The sequence below is a fragment of the Protopterus annectens genome, chromosome 1.part0 (genome assembly GCF_019279795.1).
Source record: "Protopterus annectens isolate FY-2018-M chromosome 1.part0, PAN1.0, whole genome shotgun sequence".
NCBI lineage: Eukaryota > Metazoa > Chordata > Ceratodontiformes > Protopteridae > Protopterus > Protopterus annectens.
The window spans coordinates 987,135,154-987,152,293 of NC_056725.1; positions in this window are offsets into that span (position 1 = coordinate 987,135,154).

Consider the following 17,140-nt stretch of genomic DNA (forward strand, 5'->3'; position numbering starts at 1 on the left):
TTTCGAGAACTTTGGTGGCAATTAAATTTAAATGCCACCAACCACCCTGGCCTTAATGAATTTATTTCCATCATGCCACTACTGAAATTAAGATCTGCTAAATTATGAAGTATGATATTTAATGTAACAATTTTAATATATATTTTTATGAAACATGAGTATTTGCACTACACCCTTCACTCTGAATGTTAACTCTATTTTTAATTTCCTCATAAGAAAATATTATAAATTTAGCTTAGAAATGATTTTATAATTAACATAGAATAGTTTTACAACAAGTATGGTTTTTGAAAAGGACCACACAATCTATTTGTGGTTGCAATATGTTTTTGTGGAAGGGTATTAATAGTTTTGTATGATTTTTAGGTTAGAAAAAAGTCTTTGATGAATTATTCATGAATGTTGAGATTTGATAGGCTGTGTTTAAACAAACTCATTTGAATTTTAATTAAGTAATTAACGTAAATAGGTATATAAATGGTTGTTTAGAGACTGTTTTTATGTTACATCTGATGAAGTCGCTTTGTTTGGAAGGACGAAAACGTACTATTGGAATAAAAGGCGTTAATGTGGTATATATTTTTTGGCTTTGGATCCGTTTTTATGCTTGGCTTCGTACACTAATTTAGACTGATACAGTCAACTCCATTTGTTTATTCCCAGAGCTGCTGTTTTCTTGGTTATTGTTTTTTCTACTGGGAGTTGCCTTTGGTTTTTTCTTGGTTTTATAATAAATTATAAATTTCTCTAAAGCCAACTTCATGCTTCTTAAGACAGAAGTGGTGAACCTCATGACACCCATGCAGATGGACAATACAGTTACAACTGCTGAAAACTAGACAAAAGTACTCTATAAGCACTTACACAAGTGCATGGATTGTGCTATCCCAAACAGAACCAAGACGCTATTCTCCAAAAAAGGAAGCCAATCTGGTAGTCCCCTGCCATAAACAAACTGTACAACAGAAGGAAGAAACTGTTGCAAAAGAGAGTAAAATCCCATGAGTGGAGGAGCTCCCTGGTCAGCCTCAGTAAGAAGCTGAGATCCCTTATAAGATCCTCCAAAGCTAGCTACGAAAACAAAATTGTCACTAATTCTAAGAACAACTGCAAAGCATTATATAGCTATGTCAAGAATCTCAATGGCAACACCCATCTCTACTCTGATTTGCAGCACAACGGCATGAAAATTACAGAACCAACTGATATTGCCAACATCCTGGCAGATAGGTTCAGTGCTAACTCCACTCCCACCCCCTAAAAAGCCCATATCTATACAGAAAGAATGCAGAGTCCCTGTAATCACAACTATGCAGGTAAAAGCTGTACTTTCTAAAGCCAAAATCACAGCATCCATGGGACCAGACAACATCCCAGGCTGCGTTTTACATGAACTTCAAAACGAACTGGCTCCGCACCTAAGCACTGTGTTCAATAACAGCCTCACATCAGGCTTTGTGCCCACTGAATGGTGCACAGCAACAGTTATCCCACTCCATAAAGGTGGAGCCACCACCGATCCCAGGAACTATCGCCCTATTAGCCTGACAAGCCTGGTCTGCAAGGCCAGGGAATGTATCATCATGGAACTCATAAACCAATACATTGGAAACCTCCAAACTTGGGATCCCACCCAGTTTGGATTTGTGAAAGGCAGATCATGCCTCCTGAAACTGTTTGACTTCTTTGAAGCAGTCACCAAAGCCATAGATGAGGGTAAGGTGGTTCAAACAGCCTATCTTGACCTCGCCGAGGCTTTCAACACCATCCCCCATTCTGGAATTATAGCTAAACTCACTAAACTAGGTATAAATCCCTACATCACAAGATGGGTTGCCAACTGGCTCACTGACAGAACCCACACTGTAAAAGTTGCAGACTCCAAATCTGACCTCATACCAGTGACAAGTGGAGTACCACAGGGTTCAGTCATGGGACCTCTCCTGTTTGGTATCTACTTCTCTGAAATACAGGCTAACACAGAAGGCCTCTGGCTAATGAAGTTTGCAGATGACTGCAAACTAGGAGCCATAGTCAAGTCCCCAAATGATGTAGACATCCTACAGAAGGGCCTCTCTGAGACAGATACCTGGTGTCAGAGCCATGGCCTCAAGCTCAATGCCAAAAAGTGCAGTGTCATCCCCTTTGGTAAAAACTCTGTTCCCATGAACTACCACATAGGCAGCTATCTACTTAACACCGAATGTGTGATAAGAGTCCTTGGGAGCCAGGTGAACAGTAGTCTCTCCTTTGATAGTCACATCTTTACAGTAGTCAGGAAGTCCTTTGATATTGTGCACCCCATCATAAAAGGGTTCTCATCCAGGAAAAAAGAGGTAATTGTTCCCCTCTACTCAACGCTCATTAGACCCATTATAGAGTACAACACCCCTTTTGGAATGTACCTCACAAGACATCTGCAGCAGCTGGAAAAGCCACAGAAGTACCTCACAAAGAGGATTACTGGACTCATCAAATGCCCTACACTGACCATCTCAAAAAACTCCAGCTTTACTCCATAGCATATTGCCTACGTCGAGGTGATCTCTGCCTAACATATAAAGCTATGTCAAACCCAGAGCTGTTGGACATGCTACACCTAAAGAAATCCCAATCCCTTTGAGCTACATGCTCTAGGGACCTAAACCTTGTCACCACAATAAACACAACATGCTGGAGGGCTAGATTCTTGTCCCAGAGACTTCACATACTCTGGAACAGGCTTCCCATCTATGTCAAGCAAAGCTCTTCATTAGCACTCTTCAAGAGAAATCTTGATGAGTGGATGGGAAATAGGAAATACACCCCGGGATCACGTCTGTGTCTCTACTTGACAGTGGCACAGGAAAATAACTTTCTTGGGTGGTGTAAGCCAAGGAACCTTGTTGGTTAGGCTTACGTAGGCCTTTGGGCCAATAGCCTAGTACCTACCTCTGAACCTATGAACCTATAAGATAAAGACAAAAGGGGTAACAGTTTTATGGAAAACAAATGTTATTAACCCAGAAATCAGTTATAAGTATGAAGATAAAGAAGGCCATATGGGATTAGTAATAGTCAAATTAAATAACAGAATATGGACCCTAGCCAATCTATACTGGTTTCCAGGCATTGGAACAGTAACTGTTAAAAAAAAACACTCATATTTCATTTCCAATAATTATAAAGGCAACTTAATATTAGGAGGAGGTTTTAACTGTATATTTGATATTTCTGAAACTAAAAATAAAAGACCACTGCATACATCTGCTGTATCAAAAGCTTTAAACAAGTGAGTAGAATCATTTCATCTTGTAGATACTTTCAGATTTAAAGAAGATAAATCTTTGTTGTTTTCTCATTAAGATCACAGATTTGGTACCTAAACTAGAATAGATAAAATGTTTGCTGCCCATGACTTACAATCTAAAATCATTAATTTCTCAATCACTCCCTGCCCCTTTTCAGACCACAATTCATTGATACTAAAACTTCAAAATGGGTATAAACCATTAATCTTTAACTCCAGAATTCCAGCATATATAACTAAAATTAAAGAGTTCAAACCCTGGTTATTATCTGAATTACAGTTCTTCTTAGATATTTATTACACCACATAGATAAATAAAATAATGATATGGGACTCATTAAAAGCTTACATATATGGTAAAACCCCAACTTGGTATAAAAAAAATCAGAGAATGAGATTCTGAATTATTTGATCTGCAATCCAAACTTTTGCCAGTAAAAGCTAAAAAAAAATCAAAATAATTTGGAGAGGAAAAAGAAAGTAGAAGTATTAAACAATAAATACAACGACATTCTAACACATAAAACTAGTTTAGCTTTAGAAAAACTAAAATTTAATACCTTGGCCCGTTCTCCCAAACGGCTACATAATTTATCCACAAGAATCAAAATGCAATCAAAAGCTAATAACATTAAAAATATCTTCCATGAAAAGAAAGGGAAAAATGTTTCGGATACAGATGACATTTTTGATGTCTATAGAAATCACTATATAGAACATTTCCAAAAAGAAAATATACATATCGATTAATTAAATCTAGGTGAAAAATGTTCTCATATAAAAAACAGAAAAATTAAAACTAAATCTGCAAGCACCCATATCCTACAAAGAAATTACAGCTACAATATAGGAGGTTAAAAATAATAAAGCTCCAAGTATAGATGGGATAACTATGGAATTATATAAACTTTTTCCTTCAAAGATACTATCCCTCTTCCATAAAACTCTATTAGAAATTCAGTCACAAGCTTTAATACCACCCTATTGGAGATATTCCTTAATCACACAAATCCTAAAGGAAAACAAATCCCCAAACCTCTGTACCTCATATACACCTATATCATTATTAAATAATGACTATAAGATTTTTATGACAATATTAAATAACAGAAAGAAATACCACTATCCAAAACAATAAATAATGATCAAACTGGATTTATATATCATAGACACACACATGACAATAGTAAAAGGATAATTTATTTTATAGATTATCCCCCGGATTTACAAATCTTCCATACAGGACTAGTCTAGTCCAGCACAGAAGCGACTGTTTAGGAGGAGGACGGCAGCTCACCATGCATATTAATGAAGACACGCTGCCTGAACTCGTAATCCTACATGGAGTGTGGATGAGGGCAGGGGGCATGTCTGAGAGCAGAACTCTCAGAATAAACATGCCCCTGCAAAGTAGAACAGCAGAAAGTGTAAATAAATGAGTGAGACTGTCATAGGTGTCCACATATCCCCAACAACAGTCCCCATGTGTACAACAGCAACAGGACATAAAAATAAAAAGAAGAAACCCCTTTATTTATTTTTTTTTTAACTCCAAGTACAGCTAACTGTAGGTGCGTGTGTGTGCCCATTGCTTAACTATAGTTAAAGCAGCTCAAAAGGCTGAAGAGGATAACAAGAAAGATATAGGCAAAAGAAGCAGCAAAGCAATAGTGTAGTGGTCAGAGCATCTGCCTAATGAGCAGGGATTCCCGGTTCGAGTTCCACTGCATCACATACCATTTTCCATGTGAAATCTGTATATGAACATTTTTTTGCTATATAACCTACTAAATAACATTTAAATGTGAACTGGAGTACTGCATTAAATGCACATGTGAATTGTCAGTGTCATAATGAATAAGGCACTAGTAAGCAGGTTTAAGCACAAATAAGCAGTAGTATTAGCAAGTGTGTTTAAGTGCATTTGCATTGGGGTAAGCATTGCCTACACAGATTAAGCAAAGTAGAAGCTAACTGAGTGCAAGAAACTGTAACTGGAGGTTAGCATTGCTTAGCCCCCTGCAAACCCATGCACATTCACTTACAACTGCTTTAAAGTGCTTTAATCACTCTGTACCCAATGGCCCATGTTCTGCCCAGCAAAAGATAAACAGCTTCTGCAATGCTCAAACTCAGGACCCTATACACCACAGTCATAGTAGTTAACCACTAAGCCATTATAGCAATACATATAAATGTGGTATCAGCAAACTAATCCTCACCACAGGAAAATCAAACCAAACATGTGAACTGTATCTATGTACAGTGTGATATTGTATAACCTGCCACAGAACATAAATTTGTGAACTGGAGTACTGCAGTAAGCATAGATTAGAGGTGTTACTGTAATAAAGTGTAGAAGTCCCCAGGACCCCATACAGTGCATGTACACACGAATCACTGATACCAGACACATATATAACCTGTAATGAATAATTAATCGCTGCCAAAAGGCAATTATAGTTCTAATTAACTATTAAGCAATGCTAACTGCAGCACAGCTCAACTTAGTAAGTGTAAGCAATGTGTAGCCAATTCAGTCTGCCTAGTGGTATACCTCTTTAAGCACTGCCAACATTAGGTAAGCAGGTGTGCCCATAGCTTAGCCTTTTCAAAACCAGCCAATCACGGAAAAGTGCGGGAAATTGTCCGTATTTAAACCCACAGGCGGGAATACTTCCCATAACTGGTTGTAGCTTCCTACTGCAGGCAGAATGTCTGGTGTGGGTGAAGGCACTCGATTTAGAGTGCAGTGCTGGGGCATCCAGGAGTCAAACTTCATGGCATGGCTCCTGGTAAAACACCATGAGCAGAGACTACTGCAGGGCCAGGTCCAGGGCTCGAAGTTTAAAACGGAGGCCTGTGACAGTCTTGCCCATGACGGCACCAGTGCCACAGGTATCCCTGGACTGGTGAGCAAGCCAGGTGCCACCATGCTGACCTGAAGCGGCGGAGGGGGGGATGTACTGGAACAGTGGATCCAGGAGTCTTGGCAGATGCCTAATGCCCCAGTCCTGAGTAAGTACTCATTCTACTAAATAGTTAATAATTGCCTAGCTTGTGTATACTATGGATAGGCATGGTTAAATATGACTGTATTTCTCTGACAGCTGCAGATGAGTGGGCTGCGAACCAGCAAGCCCATGATGCTAGGTTGCAAAGGCTGCGCTGTGAGGCAGGTTAGTAATCATTCAGCAAGTACTGTCATAACAAATAAATATAAGAGCCTTTGAAAGTGTCGTACCAGTAGAAATAAATGTGTAATATTCTGTAAATAAAGATATAACCCCTGGAGTGCTTTTGTTTACCCTTTTTTCATATGTTGTTGAACTGTTGCATACTATAAATAGTACTGTTGTATTAAGCAGTGTTACCCACACTGTGGTATGCAGATAAAATGTGTATGACGTTCTGTATAACAATGTTGGAAATGCCAAGAGGTCATTCATAGTGTACAAGTGAGGCAGACTTACACAGAAGACAGTAGAAAGCTTCACATCACTTCCCTGATAGCACAGTGTACTGTGATGTTAACTGTAATTTTATTTGTCACACCCAGCAGGTATTTGAATCCCAGAAGTGCTAGTAAGTTGTATGCATAATCATATCCCACAAATGTACAGATTTTGTTACAATGTTCAGATAGAAAGCTGTATGCATAATTACACCCAACAACTCTACAAAAGTTGCTAGAAAATTCAAATAGAAAGTTGTATGCATATTCATACCCCACAACTGTTCCAATCTGTCCAGCATGTCCAGATAAATGGCCCACATCACCAGCCTAGTACCCTGTTCCCCTGAAAAATCAGTGTGATGCTCCAAGAAATGTAGGCAGCTGTTAATGACATATAACTGATAGTCAGATGTGTACATACTCAGAGTATGTATATGAAAACAAACCTGTCATTCTAGCAGCTCCCCCAAAGCTTATGAAAGCAATTCTCAACATATGTTGCATTAACACCTGCATCTTGTCACGCTTATATGTAAGACACAGGTCAAGTATATAATAATAATCTATAAACACACCAGTGTACAATATAAGGCCATTGGGTAGTGTAATAATAATTCTATATCATATTATCATATGATGTAAATAGTGAACGCTATTTCATTGTACCGATAATATTGGAACAACAAAGTATCGAACAAACGGAACAGCAAATTTTTTCCCAGGGAAAAAATTCACTGCTCCTTAAAAAAATAAAATAAAATAAACTTAAACACAAATTTAAGTGGGGGAGCTTCACCCCCACACCCCCATGTGGGGGGCTGTGCCCCCCACAGCCCCCCACTTAAATATACCAACTCTGAGATCGCACCATAGTGGAGGAAATGGCAAAGTCCCGAAGACGGCCCACCGAATTTTTCCCCTGGGAAAAAATTCGATGTTCCATGACTTCATTATTTTGCCATTTTTGACAGTATCAGATCAACTAAATAGCATTCACTATTTAGTCCATTCGATAGCGTCATACAGACCTGTAATAATACATGTAAGGGAAAGATCACTGCAGTGACTAAGAATGTTATGAAAACTACAAGGATATATTAGTTGTTAATTTAATCTCTCTCTCTCTCCTACCATATGTGCAAAAATAACACAATGACAGTCCTCAACCAGTATGTGAACACTCAAAAGTTATGTTGGGACATATGTCCTAATGATTTATAAATATTCATATTTGTTTCTATGCATGTGCCTTGTTAAAATACACCCATATTGGTGGCTTGTTGCCATCAATGAAATCTGCATGCTGTTGTAATGGCCACTGTTGTTCCATATATGCATGTGTTCTGCTTGCTCTGCAACTGTTTTAAATCTGGCGTTTTGGGTTAATGGTAATACCTATGCATGCTGTTATAACTAATCCCGAATGCTGTTCACTATTACTAACCCATATCTGTCATAAACCTGCTACAACATAGCTCATGTGGGAAGGCCGGTCTCAGCGGACCCACCTGTCCCACCTCAGCTGGCCATGGCACTGGTCACCAGCACGTTTGTGGCCCAGCCTGGGACCTCCTCCTCTGTTAGCCCTGCATCACCTTTGGGTGGAACCACTGCAGGGGATGGGACTTGCCCTGCCGTGGGAGTGGGTGCAGAGAGGAAAATGTCACCTGTTATCAAGTCCAGGACATGATGCGTAGGGAGCTCGATATGGGGTTTCAAGACTGGCTATGCCAGCTTGAGGGCCAAGTGGCACAATTAGAGGGTGAGTCTGCCAGTCCTAAACAGCTCCCAGCACAGCCACCTTTGGGGCCATAAAGGTGCAGTGCTGACTGCCCATGGGTGGGGACTTCAGTCCCACTGTTTCATATGGGGGCTCATGGGCTTGTGACTTCCAAATACCCTTCCCCATCCAAGGTGTTTCCCCCCAACATGTGTCATGTACCACCCCTATATGCATTTTGTGTGTCTTTTCTGTCATCCTACCCAACCTACCTCCCCAAATATACCTACTACCCCTCCCCAACATCCCATTCCCACACGAAAAAAAAAAAGGCAATCTGTTCCCCAAAAAAAATCATGCCCAAAACATAGCTGTCCATTTTGCACACATGTCCACTGGACACATGTAATCTGGTCTAATTGCCATCACAACATATTATTATTGCCCTCACCAATCTCCCAGGGGTTGGAGTGTTCAAATCCACCTCCAAATACAGGGTATTTTCACAGCTGTTGCTGTAGAGGAAATGGATAGCTAATAGACCTTCCTACACCCTTCCTGCACATCCCTAGCTATCTTGCTTACTGTCTTTCCATCTTTGTGCCCCTTGTTTCACCACTTTCCTATCAACACCTTTTTCTTTTCTTTTAAAGAAATTAGCACGGGGGTAAGCGGGAGTAAGCACTTGTAAGCAGCAGTAAGTGGGTTTAAGCCTGTTTGCATGGGGGTAAGCAATGCCTATACAGGTGAAGCAATTCAGAAGCTAACTGAGTGTAAGAAACAGTAAACATAACTTAGCAGTGCTTATCTACATGCAAACCCACGCAAACCCACTTACAACTGCTTTAAAGTGCCTTAATCACTCGTTATCCACTGGCCCATGTTCTGCCCAGCAAAAAAATAAACAGCTTCTGCAAGTCTTGAACCCTGGAGCCTGCATTCCATAGTCAAAGGGATTTGCTACTAAGCCATGTCAGATATAAATAGCCCTGATGTTTTCAAAAACATATCGTCCAGCCCAGTCATTCAACAGTACAGAGAATGTATTCCAACATGTAGATGTATGTGTGTGAGTAAATATATTAATGTCTAAACAGGTACAACATATTGATATATGTATGTATATATATATATATATATATATATATATATATATATGTATATATGTATGTATGTATGTATGTATGTATATATATATATATATATATATATATATATATATATATATATATATATATATAAATATGGGTCCATGTTAGATGGACGATTCCGCCGAGATGAGATTGCCGACAATGGAAATGCCTGACAAAGGTAAGTAAACAAATGACAGCACAAAACCTCTTTCCGACTCCGTAAAACACCAAAACAAAATCACAAATACCTGTATAGCAGTGGGGCAACCCCCACACCCCCTACTTACATTTTACAACTTTGAGATCGCACCAATTTGTGGGAATGGGAATGCATCCCATTCCGCACTACTCACCATTGTTGGGCACTTCCATTGTCGGTAATCTCGTCTCAGCGGAATCGTCTTTGTTGATGTGGCTTTATGTATATAATTATATATATATATATATATATATATATATATATATATATATATATATATATATATATATATATATATATATATATATATAGAGAGAGAGAGAGAGAAATATATACATATATAAATATATATGACCATATAAACATGCAAATGCCTACATCTATATGTCTACATCTACATGTCTAAATATATATGCCAGGTTTTATATATATATATATATATATATATATATATATATATATATATATATATATATCTCAGCAGATATATATATATATATATATATATATATATATATATATATATTTATATATATAGGTATATACGGTCATACAACTGTAATTAACAATGGGAAAACAACAAAAACATAGATGTCCTCATGCAACATTAATGGTGATGAGAGGCCCTACACAATATGCATCTTGTACAAATAGGTATAACCCCCTCACAGCCAAGCACGTCACCCCTACAATACACTACCAAGAGTTGCAGATCCCATAACCAGGACCAGACATGACTATGCATACGCACTGAGATATGTACAGTAAGATACATATGTAGTACATGCACACAATATGGAGTGGACAGTATACCTACAGTCACCACCTTACCAACTGGAGGCTGTATGAGCCACCCATACGAATGAATGCAACATATACCCACAGAGATATAAAAAGGTATAACACCACACACAGGTGTGCATAAATGAATGTGAAAGCTTTATTTGTGTACTATGACAGTTGTATATGCCATGTCATACAGCTGTTTAAAGACTGATATCCATATGAACAGTGTAATGCAACTGTGAAACAGTTATACTAAGACAGTGGTCTGGAAAGGTTGACATATGTCGATGTCCAGGTCGAGGCCTTCAAGTAGTACAATAGTAATGACAGACTGTGCCACAGCATACCAGGCAATCTACAGTACGTAATGCAGATGTATAGTTCAGGAGCCTCTATCTACACTCTGTACACAATCCCTAGGAGGATACAGACCCCAGCTGACACAATGGGATGTATCTGTTACATAACAAGGCAGGAGGCAGTAGGCCTGCATTTACGCAAGGTGGGTTGTATGATAATGTACATCCAGATACCATAAGACAGCTTACCCCAGATACCCACACATGTTGTAAAAGCCTTGTTTAGTCATGTTGCTCCCCCCCAGACTCACTAATACTAGGCCATATACTGCTGTTACATACACTGGCCTTTGGAGTGAGTGCATTAGGGCACACATGTATTGTGTAGGTGAAGTCCACATATATATGGCCCTGACCTCCCAGTATGTGTGGAGGACACAACAGCAGTGGAGTGATGGCAGCAATGACAGCATGACATACACATGCCTACTACATAACAACCCCTGACAGCATGTCATATGTGTAAAGCCTGGTATGTAGGTGGAGGACAGAGGCCTGGAACACAAGCACATATGTGTAAAACTGTTGTCATACAGTAAGCAAGATATGCATATGTGTATATATTTATATGGAAATATGGATAATTATATATACATATACATTCACCATATGTCGTGCACATGGAGTGGAGCCCTACCTCAGCACCAATATTCCCGACCTCTCAGTGCAAGGGGATGTCACGTATGTAGTGCAGGTATATTTGTAGACTATTGCTACTGTAATAGGGATTGTCTTCATAGAAATAGTTTGTGTGGGAGGCCACATCTGCTGTTAACATGTGTGCCTTTGGATACTGACAGACATCCTAAGGTCATCATCGTATCATACCACTGCTAGCACAGTAACACCCCTGTAGGCTACAGCTGAGATATGGCCAACATATGTGGACAGCCTGACACACTCTGGTCAGTCCAGGGGTATACACAGAACCCCTTCATGCAACACATGTGGACGAAGCCTACCAATGTGGATGTTAGCCATGTAGATGGGTATAACATGTAAATACAGGTATACATTTGCCCCATAGGTTATGTATTCATACACCCCTGTCTGTCCTGACACATAATAACCACTGGTACAGAGGTGCCTTGGCCACATACTACCCACTAGTTAGTGACATACATCCGTACAGCATCCCACAGCTTTGTCTGACATACATGACTGTTATGATGGCCTGGCAGCAGTACATCTGGCAAGTATCGCGACCTAACATTTCACCGGATAAGTACAGTAAGCTGCTAGGCATGTAACAAAGCACAGTGCAGGCTACAGGCAGACTGACTCAACACTGGCCTACATTTCCTATGTGGAATACACATGTACCTGCATAGATAGCAGGATCTACAGGCATATGACATCACAGAGTAACAGATATCTGTGTGAAAGTGCATAACCACAACCAATGTGAACACAGCCACAGCCACATATGGTAAGCTAGTGTAATATTACAGTATATGGACTATGTGATCTACACCATCCTCATATGAGCAACTCGTACAACAACCCTACATATACTGGGCCACTACATACTGTGGTCCGATGCCAGCCTGTCTGTGGTATGTGGCATGTGTGTGGTTGCCCCTGCAAACATTTAAGCTGATAGGGTAACATACAGAGGAGCAGCATGTAACATCAGATAGAACAGGACCAAGAACAATGACATCTACCTCAGTCTCTACACAGGCCAAGGTACATATTCACTATACACACACCATCAACAATTGCCAGACTTACACATACCTCAGTACTGTACACACAACCACATAATGCCCAGGCTATGTCCTCAAATAAAACTCCTACTACACATAACATGTGTAGCAGTCTGATATCTCACTGGCTTTTTAGCAGATATGCTGTCAATGAATATGGTGTGCAGAACATATGCACCCCCTTCTGCATGACATATGCACAAAGGTTGACAGAGTTCTGGCTAGAGGCATAAACACAGGCCCAGTATTGACATGTTGCTGTGATAACCTCATAAATTTACTGTCACAACAGGGTTTGTTGCAACATATGTCCTATGAGGGATATGCATTCAGTAACTCTCCCGGCTGTCACCATCTACTGACTGCAATCCTCACGCTACATTCTGCAGTTGAGAGATAGGTACTCTGTGGGTAACACAAGGAACACAAGGCACAACACACTGCCCAGTCTGCAGATGACCCTACAGATGGGGATTCCTCATAAACATAGCACTGACATGACAAGTATTAAAACATGTAGGACAACCATATCCACACACACCCTGTCAAACCAACATTACCCCAACTGCAGTATAGCAGCACATACAGTCTGTAGTCAAGACAGCCACATCCCTATCCTGTATGTTGGTCTGTTTCCACAGCGTATGCTGTAAGGGGTAAGTCCCCAATCCATCTGTGATGCTGTTTGCCACACATCAGATCTAGTTCATGCTCACAGTGAATGAAAAGGTCCATCATCAACATGATGTTCCTAGATACTGGAGTGTGTTTCCATGCAATTGACTATGGGAATGTTACCACAGCTGTTCCACATGCAATCAGCTATAGGAGGGCTACAATTTGTGTGGAGGCCATCAGCTAATCATGAGCATCACTGGCAATACACATGCTGCTGCCTAAGCAAAGCAGGTGTAAGTCTCCACATCCACCAGAGTGGGACTGAGAGAGGCAGACAGAGGCAAATGCCTGTCAGGGAGGGGTGGGAGAGTAAAACTGTAGCATGTTTGTGTGACACACCTAACAGCACAGGGTATCAAACACCGGATAACTATATAGTGCTAGCACATTTAGATGCAGTTATTGGATGCGCCACATGGGTTACTTGTTGTGGAGCACTCAGAACATATATGTGATGGTGAGTGACATCTGCAACAAGGATACAATACATATAAGGTAGGTAAAGTACACGTGCCTGTCTGCATGAACAGGTGCCAGCGTCAACACAGCCACAGTCTCACAGGGACGCACACACATTGACACACTTGGCAGGGCCAGGTGTACAATTCATCAGTAGTGGGATTGCCACAACACATCACTGTGCAGGTATCACATGCACCACACAGGTCATATGGAGGTTGTAAGGGCAAAGATTATGAGGAGGTGTCAGACATTAGACAGCATGCTTCAGTATGCCCAGGGGGTTGTAGTGAGTGTGGATGTGGCCATACACACCATACAACACACACACAAACACACTGGGTGCCAGTATTGACAAGCATGGGTGCAAGTCTGCATGGGTGTGTGGTGGTCAACTGTGCCAGCAGGCTATACAAGGGTAGTTGATGGGTATACCTTGGCATCAGGCCACATGACAATGGTCTGCATTGTGGCTCAGAACTGTAGTTTTTGCATTTGCCCGCACAGGTGGGTATTGAATCCCCATCCAGTCACCTGGGTAACTATAGTGTGTGGCCAATGCTGTGCATCGCCTGCCATGTATGTGTTCCTTAGTCCATGACAGGATGTGCACACCTCTCATATGCATATACAGTGACATGTGGAACTGTACCTGGGGTGTCTAGCCCATGTTGTGAACACGGATTATCATCAGATGTGCCAGTCTTGTCCACCTGTGGCAGGATCTGGTAACGGGCAGCAGGTTTACCCTGCACCTACATTGATAGCATGCTAACAGCTTTCCCTGGTGTCAGTGGCTTCTGTCCGTACAGGGCATGTTGTCAGGCATGGAATGTCCATTGCGGGTCACATGTGAAGGCACCACAGGTGGTGCAGGTGTCCATTGGGGAACATGGGGGAGGTGCACTGTCTGCATGTACGTGCATATTGGATAGATGGGCAGGGTGACATGCCCTCTGGAGCCCACTACAATCACTCCATAGTCACTATCGGGGGCCAATATGCAGTGTACTACCCACATATTTGCTGTTGCTTAGGCATGTGTGTGTATGAGACATGGGTAGAGAGTGTGATCTGGGTAACTGGTCATTAACTGTGATTGCCCTTGATGTGACATGTATGGGTATGGCTTTGCACCCCAGCTTCTCAACTATTTTACATATATCTTCCCAGTACAGCTGAAATAGTGATATATAGTAGGGCCACCATATAAAAAATATGCAAAACCCACTCCACATTGGCTGCAGGTGTTACACAGTTGCAACCACTTCTACACAGGACACAAGCTACAAACACACACACCTGTCATGGCTTGGAGTAGAACCCCTACCTAACTAGTTTTTTACACTACATAGTTATAGTATGCTCCAAGGACATTACTGGAGCATTTCTTCCCCAATAGTGTCTTTCACAATGGATGACATCAGCAGAATTACCAAAGTAGGGCATTTCAAATGTACTGCGAGTGAGTAGCCTAAAATAAATTGCTCCCTACACAGACAGTGAGACACACTCAAAACATCCACAACTGACGCATGTGGGTATAGAACCCCTGACCAAGATCTATATCACACTACAGCATGGAGCTGTTATAGGACACACCACAGGGATTATTAGAAAACTACTTCCCCAAAGGTGTATTTTACAATGGATGACATCAGCAGGTTTACCAAAGTAAGGCATTTCGAATGTACTGTGAGTGAGTAGCCTAAAATGCATTGCTTCTTACACAGACACACTCAAAGCATCCACAACTGAAATGTGTGGGAATAGAATCCTTGACCGAAGTCTATAGCACATTAAAATACGTAGCTGTTATAGGAAACACCAAGGGGATTCCTAGAAAACTCCTTCCCCAAAACTGTATTTCACAATGGATGACAGCAGCAGGATTACCAAAGTAGGCCATTTGGAATGTACTGCATGTGACTAGCCTATAATGTATTGCTCCGTACAGAGACATTGGAACACACGCAAAACATCCAGAACTGCCACACTCCAGCAGTACACAGTTACCAGACGTGTTACTGAGCTACAACCTTCCCACAGGTGTATTTCTAGGTTGGTGACATCAACAGCCTTGGCAAAGTTGAGTATATCAATTGTAATGAGTGGGAGCACCCTAAAAAACACTGCTCTCTACACAGTCAGAGACAGACAGACACACACAATCGCCATGTCTGGGGTTAGAACACCTACTTAACTACTTTATCATATTATAACAGTACAGAATTATAGCAGACGCCATGGAGATTACTGGAATATTTGTACCCCAAAGGTGTATTTTACAGTTGATGATGTTAGCAGACATGCCAAAGTAGGGCAATGGAGGTTGTAGTGCCTTTGAATGGCCTGAAAAACATTGCTCCCTACTCTGACAAAGGAACACACACAAACATTCACAATTACAATGTCCGGAAATAGAATCCCTACTTAATTAGTTTAGTACATTACAGCATTACGCAGTTATAGCACGCACCACAGAGATTAGAGGAGCATTTTTTCCCCAAAGGTGTATATCACATTGGATGACATCAGCAGCCTTGCCAAAGTTGAGTATATGAATTGTAAAGTGTGTGAGTACCCTAAAAAGCATTGCTGTCTACACAGTCAGACACGCACACAAACACTCAAAAGTGCCAAGCTTGGGGTTAGAACTCCTATCTAAGTACTTTATCACACTACAGCAGTACACAATTACAGGACACGCTACAGAGATTACTGGGCTACAACTTTCCCAAAGGTGTATTTCACATTGGATGACCTTAGCAGGCTTGTCATAGTAGGGCTATGGGGAGGGCAGTGTGTGCATGGGCCATAACCCATTCATCTAGGGGTTGACACACCACATGCAGGCACACACGGAGCCATATGTCACAGGTACATGTATACAGCTGCTAGATGACTACTTCCTTGTGCAGTCATGTTACACAGCTGGCAAGTGCACCACATAGTCTGTAATACTGACAAATACTGGTGGCTAGTATCTGCAGTGAGTGATGTCTGCACTTCATGTGTTTGGTGCCCTTTGGCTGTGTGCTGGGTGGGACAGGCCTGGATGGCTCCTTGTCACAGTCACCCTCTTCCACACATCTATGTATGTCTACCTTTGGCTTATTATAGTGTGTTGTCCTGACATATATGTCTGTAGTCCTATCCACTGTATGTGCAAGGCATGAGTGGTGCATACTGACGAGTGTCTGCATTAAGAATTGCAACTGCCAGATATGTCTGGTCCACTGGTGTTTTATGTCATGGCCTTCATGTGTTTAAGTGTGTGAGCATGCCCAGTATGAACTTTCAGTATGTTGTCGACTCATATTGCCTTCATTTCTCTAAGTGTGTGAGCAT